Source organism: Rhinoderma darwinii, chromosome 1 (genome assembly GCF_050947455.1).
Source record: "Rhinoderma darwinii isolate aRhiDar2 chromosome 1, aRhiDar2.hap1, whole genome shotgun sequence".
NCBI classification, from domain to species: domain Eukaryota; kingdom Metazoa; phylum Chordata; class Amphibia; order Anura; family Rhinodermatidae; genus Rhinoderma; species Rhinoderma darwinii.
Window position 1 is genome coordinate 424,138,499 of NC_134687.1, and position 7,711 is coordinate 424,146,209.

General features: G+C 42.0%; 1 long non-coding RNA gene across 1 annotated transcript; it reads left to right on the forward strand.

Annotated features, from left to right (window-relative positions):
• Positions 1-4,654: 4,654 nt before the first annotated feature.
• Positions 4,655-7,340, forward strand: LOC142743070 (uncharacterized). The gene is made up of 3 exons (XR_012881492.1): positions 4,655-4,703; positions 6,340-6,433; positions 7,157-7,340. It is a non-coding gene; the product is annotated as an uncharacterized LOC142743070 (long non-coding RNA).
• Positions 7,341-7,711: the final 371 nt, after the last annotated feature.

Genomic DNA, 7,711 nt, shown 5'->3' on the forward strand with positions numbered 1-7,711 from the left:
AAGTTAGACCTTCGGGGGGCTTATAACCTAATCTGGATTCGCCGGGGTGACGAATGGAAGACGGCATTTAACACCCGTGATGGGCACTACGAATACCTAGTGATGCCCTTCGGACTGTGTAACGCTCCTGCAGTGTTTCAGGAATTCGTCAATTATATTTTCCGAGATCTCCTCTATATGTGTGTTGTAGTTTATCTCGATGATATTTTGATTTTCTCCCCAGATCTGATGACCCATTGGAGGCATGTCTGTCAGGTTCTTCTGCGACTAAGAAAGAATCGCTTATATGCCAAGTTGGAGAAGTGCGTCTTTGAAAAGAGGTCTTTGCCCTTCCTGGGCTACATCATCTCAGATCAAGGTCTTAAGATGGATCCCGAGAAACTAAAGTCTGTCCTGGAATGGCCACGTCCTCAAGGCCTGAGGGCTATACAGCGGTTCCTGGGTTTTGCCAATTTCTACCGGCAGTTTATTCCAAACTTCTCATCTCTGACGGCGCCCATCTCTACCCTTACCAAGAAGGGTGTGAACTCCAAGGTGTGGACTCCAGAGGCAGAATCCACATTTATTAGCCTCAAGAAAGCCTTCACTTCAGCCTCGATCCTCCATCATCCTGACGTATCTCGGCAGTTCTCATTGGAAGTGGACGCTTCCTCTGTTGGTGCTGGTGCACTTCTGTTCCAGAGGAGCTCCAAAGGAAAGGCAGTAGTATGTGGCTACTATTCTAGACTTTTTTCTTCTGCTGAGCGCAATTACTCTATTGGAGATCGGGAGCTACTGGCCATCAAATTGGCTCTGGAGGAGTGGAAACATCTGCTGGAGGGTGCAGCTCACCCCATTTTGATCTTCACCGACCACAAGAACCTTACCTACCTTCAGTCTGCTCAACGACTGAATCCCCGTCAAGCCTGGTGGTCAGTTTCCAGTTTGTGCTCCACTACCATCCCGCGGACAAGAATGTGAGGGCCGATGCCCTCTCCAGGTCATTTGAGACGGATGACTCGGTGGAGTCCCTTCAAACTATCATAGATCCGTCCTGCATTGTCACTGCTAATCCTTCGCAGGTTAGAGACATCCCTCTGGGGAGAACTTTTGTTCAGTTGGCAGACAGGAGAAGAATTCTCCGCTGGGGGGACAGTTCTAAACTGGCTGGGCACGCTGGTGTCCGTAAAACCCGAGACCTGATTGCTCGTCACTTCTGGTGGCCCACACTACCTGAAGATGTTCTGGACTTTGTTTCTTCTTGCACGGTGTGTGCTTCTAACAAAGTTACTCACTCCAAGCCTTCCGGCCTGCTTCAATCTCTGTCTCTACCCAATGCCCCCTGGCAGCACATTGCAATGGACTTTGTCACTGACTTTCCCCCCTCAGCAGGATGCAACACTGTCTGGGTGGTGGTGGACCAATTCTCGAAGATGGCACATTTTATGCCACTGACCGGCCTACCTTCTGCTCCCTGACTAGCGAGTCTCTTCATTGAACACATCTTTCGTTTGCATGGCTTGCCTCTTCACATTGTGTCCGACCGGGGGGTTCAATTTACCTCAAAGTTCTGGAGAGCCCTCTGTAAACTCCTGGATGTAAGATTGGACTTTTCCTTAGCCTATTATCCCCAGTCCAATGGGCAAGTCAAGAGGATCAACCAGATCATGGAGAATTATCTCCGCCACTTCATCTCTTTACAGCACGATAACTGGGTACAGCTTCTTCCTGGGGCCGAGTTCTCGTACAACAATCACACAAGTGAGTCCACCACTACCACTCCGTTTCACATTGTGTATAGTCAACATCCGAGAGTCCCTTTTCCTGTGTCAACTACATATCAGGTACCCGCTGCGGACTCTGCATTTGGGGACTTTCTGCAAATCTGGCAATAGACCCAGTCCTCTATTTTGCTGCCAGTCGATCACATGAAGCGAAAAGTGGATACAAAGTGAAGAGAGCCGCCTCAGTATCTTCCGGGTACCAAAGTCTGGCTATCCTCTCGGAACATCCGTTTGAAGGTGCCTTCATACAAGTTTGCTCCCAGGTTCCTTGGTCCTTTTGAAATTCTGCAACAAATAAACCCTGTCTCCTATAGGCTGAGGCTGCCTCCTACCCTCAGAATCCCCAACTCCTTTCATGGGTCCCTCCTGAAACCAGTGGTCCTGAACCGCTACAGCAAGACTTCTAATTCCACAGTTGCTCCCAGCGGTTCTGCTAATGTGTTCGAGGTGAGGGAGATCCTGGACTGCAAAAAGGTAGGGAGAAGGACTTTCTATTTGGTGGACTGGAGAGGATTTGGTCCTGAGGAGAGGTCCTGGGAGCCGGAAGAGAACCTCAGTGCTCCTGCTGTCATTAAAAAATTCCTCTCTTACTCTGGTCCCAAGAAGAGGGGGCGTAAGAGGGGGGATACTGTGGCGTCCATGGCCACGGGCCGTCGGGTTTACTCACCTCCCGACGCCCGCAGCCATGGATCTGTGAGCGCTGGTTCCCATCTCCTTCCTAGAAGACGCCAGCGCTCACTTCCGCTCCGGTCCACTGTGTCCAGTAGGGTGCGCGCGCACGCTCGTGCCCGCTTTTAATGGGCCAGCGCACGCACATGAAAACAATCATCATCATCAATCCACATGATTTCCTGGCCTATAAGAAGGCCCCAGCCCTTCTGATCCTTGCCTGAGCGTTGTTAGTTTATCCCAAGCCTGTCTTGCAAATGGTTCCTTAGTTTTTCCCGTTCCAGTTGTTACCCGTGCCCTGTTACCTGTTCCTGTATCCCGTGCTGTGTTCTTGTTCCTGTGCCTACTAGTGCTGGAGTCGTGTCCTACTGCACCTGCTGTTGTTTGCCACATTCAGTGTCTTCTGCCACGTCCTGTCTTTTGCCACGTCCTTTATCTTCTGCCACGTCCTGTGTCTTCTGCCACATCTTGTACTGCCCGCTAAGTCTGGCACAATCAGCTGCACCAACCTCGATCCGTGCTGAAGCCACAGCCTGGACTATTTCAGGTACCCGTGTGTTACGGTGGAGCGGCCTAGTGGGTCCACATACCCTGTGACCGTGACAATATATATATATATATATGCCTCGTGTGTGTGTGTGTGTGTATGTGTATGTGTATGTGTATGTGTATGTGTGTGTGTGTGTGTGTGTGTGTGTGTGTGTATGTATATAAATATATGTAAAGATTGCTTGAAAAAGACCCCATTGAGCAGGGTTGAAACGTTGCAAGAGGTGATTAAAAGTGATCCTATTTATCACTGAATTTGGAGTGCTGTCTTGTCTTTTGGAATTGTTGCTATATATATATATATATATATATATATATATATATAAATATATATATATATATATATATATACATACACACCAATTGTAGATGAACACAGCACTCCAACTATAAATTAGGCCATGTGCACAATACCAAGAGGATGAATCACTTCCCCAACTTGAAATATACAAAAACCATAGGAAGAAGTAACGGCACCAGGACTTCAAGATTGATGAAAAAGGGTGGATTTATTCACCTCAAGTGAGCAGCAAAGTTTCGGTCCGTCAAAGAACCTTTCTCAAGCTGTTTAACACACTACACACAGTGTGGAGTACATATAGGAAGTAAAGCTAGCAATTAGCATACATCTAATTAACATAATACAATTTTATTAAACAAATTTACAATTTATTACACATCAGTACAAGAGTACAAAAATAACCCCCCTCCCAAGTATATACTATAGACATTTCAAATATATTAAAAGAAAGCCAGGTGACTCCTAATATGATATCGTAGATCGGGAGTAGTGATAACTCCTCACAAAATACATATACCCCTCAGGTGAAATTCGAACTGGATACCATGTGTGTTACTGTGTACACAGAATAAAAGACACGATCAATTAGACCAATTAGAATATTTGATCCATAAAAATAGCGTGACCATATTAGAGATCCTATTTCAAAACAGTGTAAGAAAAAAAGATAACAGTAAGATTGGTAACACACACCGATTTAAAATTACTGGTGGTGATAATTCAGCATACCTGAGGAGGACATGATGAGAGTATGATACGGCACCTGGACACCGAGCACCTCGACGCACGTTTCGCAACCTTCGTCATGTCTTTTATTCTGTGTACAGGGGGTATATGTATTTTGTGAGGAGTTATCACTACTCCCAATCTACGATAATCATATTAGGAGTGACCTGGCTTTCTTTTAATATATTTTAAATGTCTATAGTATATACTTGGGAGGGGGGTTATTTTTGTACTCTTGTACTGATGTGTAATAAATTGTAAATTTGTTTAATAAAATTGTATTTTGACTAATATAATTGCATGATATCAAGATTTCCTTTTTTTGGTTTAATAAATGTGAATATTGTGGTATCTTGAGTATAATGAACTAGCAAGAAATATATTTATATAGGTTATTATATCTAATTAACATGCAATGTGTAAAAATAGACTGTATAGACAAATTACAGTCTAACATAATAAATATTCATGCATCGTGTACTGTTTTACAGCTGATTACATAAACAGGCTTTTTTTTTATAGGAGAAACTCTGGACTGTTTAATCGCAGGAGAAAGCGGTCCCGCAGGGGCGGGAGGAAACACAGGAGAAAGGCTGAACCACAACAGGATCAGAGGCAGGATGACTCCAGCACGGGGGGGGGGGGGGGGGGGGTCGTCAATATCAGACCCGGAGGAAAAATCCCCAAATTTAGTGGTGAATATTTCATCTTTTACACTAACTGACCCACAGATAAAAATGCTTAATCGTGGTTTATCTTTCTGTCCCCATAACCCCATTGATTGGTTTACTCTAGACCTTGATTTAGAAAGTTTTTTCAGGTCAATAGATTAAAGGCTTATTTCTCTGTACAACCTAAAAATATGAATGTAATTAATACATCTGCTGATTATATTGATGAGACATTACACCTTAGTGATTATGGGCTGCATAATAAAAGCAGATTTCAGCCTCCTCAAAATTTTCACTCTGTGGAAACCTATGTTTCATTTGTGAAAAACCGAGTTGCTTCCCTTAAGGAGATGCATTGCAAGCATCCGATTCAGAGGAATCTAACACGAGATGAGCACTTGGCACTTAAGGAGTTGGCAGATAATAGTGACTTAGTGATCAAACCTGCAGATAAGGGGGGTGCCATAGTTGTTATGGATATTTCCTCTTATCTGCAGGAAATGAAAAATCAACTTAGTGATAAGGATATATACACAATGTTACCAGGTGATCCTAAGTTCACCTATCTTCGTGAACTGAACACTCTGGTCAATAGTGCATTGCTGGATAAAATTATTGACAAAGATTTGCATGGTTTTTTACAGGTGAAGTTTCCAATCACTCCTGTATTATATATTTTGCCAAAAATCCATAAAGACCCAGTTAGACCCCCTGGACGCCCGATTGTATCGGGGAGTGATTCTGTTTTTGTCTTCAGCAATGTTTGTTGACAAAATCCTTAGGCAGTTTGCCACCGGTGCGGACTCCTACATCAGGGACACCTCAGACTTCCTGGTCAGGATCCAAGATCTTGTGGTCCCTGCCCAGTCGGTCCTGGTTACCCTTGATGTGGGTAGTCTATATACCTCCATTGATCACAGACAAGGCATTGATGCCTCTCTATTCTATCTAGAAAAATCAGGACACTCTATTGAGAAGATTGGGTTTACTAGGTCTCTTCTTGAGTTCATCCTAACGAAAAATTCTTTTTTGGTAGCAGATAAACTCTACCTACAGAAAAGAGGGACGACAATGTGGTCCAATATGGCGCCAACATATGCAAATATCTTTATGCGTCGGATTGAGGAGGACTTCATCTATGTGTCCCTCAGTTCAGTCATGTACTGCGGTGGCGGCGATACATAGATGATGTCTTCCTCATCTGGACCAGCTCTATATGTCAATTAAAATAATTCTTTGAATATTTGAATACAATTAACCATACAATCAAGTTCACCATGTCTTACTCCACCTTGTCAATTGAATTCTTAGATACATGTATTTCACTTTCTGGTAATGGTCTTGTCACTGATCTTTTTATAAAGAAGACAGATAGTAATAACCTTTTATACTATACCAGTGGCCATCCGAGAACAATGCTGAAATCGTTACCTTTCAGCCAATTGATCAGAGTCAAGAGGGTAGTGAGCCAGGAAGACAAATTATCCTCACGGCTTGACCTAATGTGTAAAACATTTTTGGAGAGGGGGTACCCAAACTACATCCTCGAGATGAACAAACAAAAAGTTCTGAATCTAGATAGGAATATCTTGCTTAGTGGTAATTTGTCCAAAAAGAAACAACTTTGAATACCCTTTGTTTCCACTTTTTCTATGTTTAGTCCTCAGGTCAGTGATATCATACAAAAAGATTGGTGTATATTGAGCAGGACCTTCCCAGACACTATTGAGTTTCAGGAGAGGCCTACAGAAAAGGTAAAACAATTAAGAACAGTGTGGTGAAGGCGGACATAGGTTCTTGTCGTAAGGGATAGACTCTTTTGGCTCCCCAAAAACAGGGATGTTATCCTTATCTAGGATGTAATATTTGTAACAATATAATTAAAGGTAGCAGTTTTAACCATCCACAAACTGGTAAACTTATGTATATTAGAGGGTTTTTTTACATGTCAAACCTCATTTGTCATCTATTTAATAAGTTGCCCCTGTGGTATTCATTATGTTGGTGAAACCACCACGGAGGTGACTTTAAGAATGAGGAACCATAAATCTAGTATCAATACAAAAAGAAGGGATCTACCTGTATCCAGACATTTTCTGGATAGCAAACATGGGGTGTTACAATTGAAATTCAGAATCATAGATTCAGTACCCCAGATGAGACGAGGCGGGGACAGGGAACGTGCACTCAAAAGGAAAGAATTGGAGTCGATATATAGACTTGACACTATGTCTCCCAAAGGGTTGAATGTGGTGTACCCATATGGCCCACATATTTAGTAGGACAGATGATATTTTCTCCAGATAGCTGATGGTTTTTACTGTCAGCGTTCTCTCTTGATGGTATAGCTAGTTTTGTATACATCTATTGCTTGGGGGTCTAAATTGGACCTTCCTCTATATGTATTTTTATTCAAGTCTATTTGTTTAATATTTATGAACACTGTATATTTATTATTTTCTCTTATATATTTTTAGATACACACTCTTTATGAAGTAATTTGCTGCTTCATGAAGGCAGCAGAGGCCCATTGCATCTAGATTGAAGAAAAAATGAAAAGAAACCTTATTGCCTTCTGATTCATTTTGTCCGGAAGGGATGGAAAACGTTATGTGTTTATTATGTGAATGTGTATCATAAGCAATGTTCTATCTGTCTATTTAAAGTTTGTATTATATGTAGATATGACATGCAAATTCAATTTTATCCTATCAATTCATAGTAGCATCTTCATATTGTATTTCTCTTTATCTAATACAATTTAGAGTAAATCCTTTAGGGGTTAATAATATCTTTAGCAATATATACTGATTTGCTCTATTAAATTGAAGGATTTGTTTTGCATTGCCATATTAATCTACAGACTATTCAAGTCTGTTACTAATAACTATCTGTTTTTAGCGAGATATACATATTCAATACTCATAGTCATTTGTCTATATGACATTGTTTACACTTTGCGATTTCTACATATGATATTTTCCATCTACTTTAGACTTACCAGTTTTAGACGAGCCCCGCGGTTCGCGCAT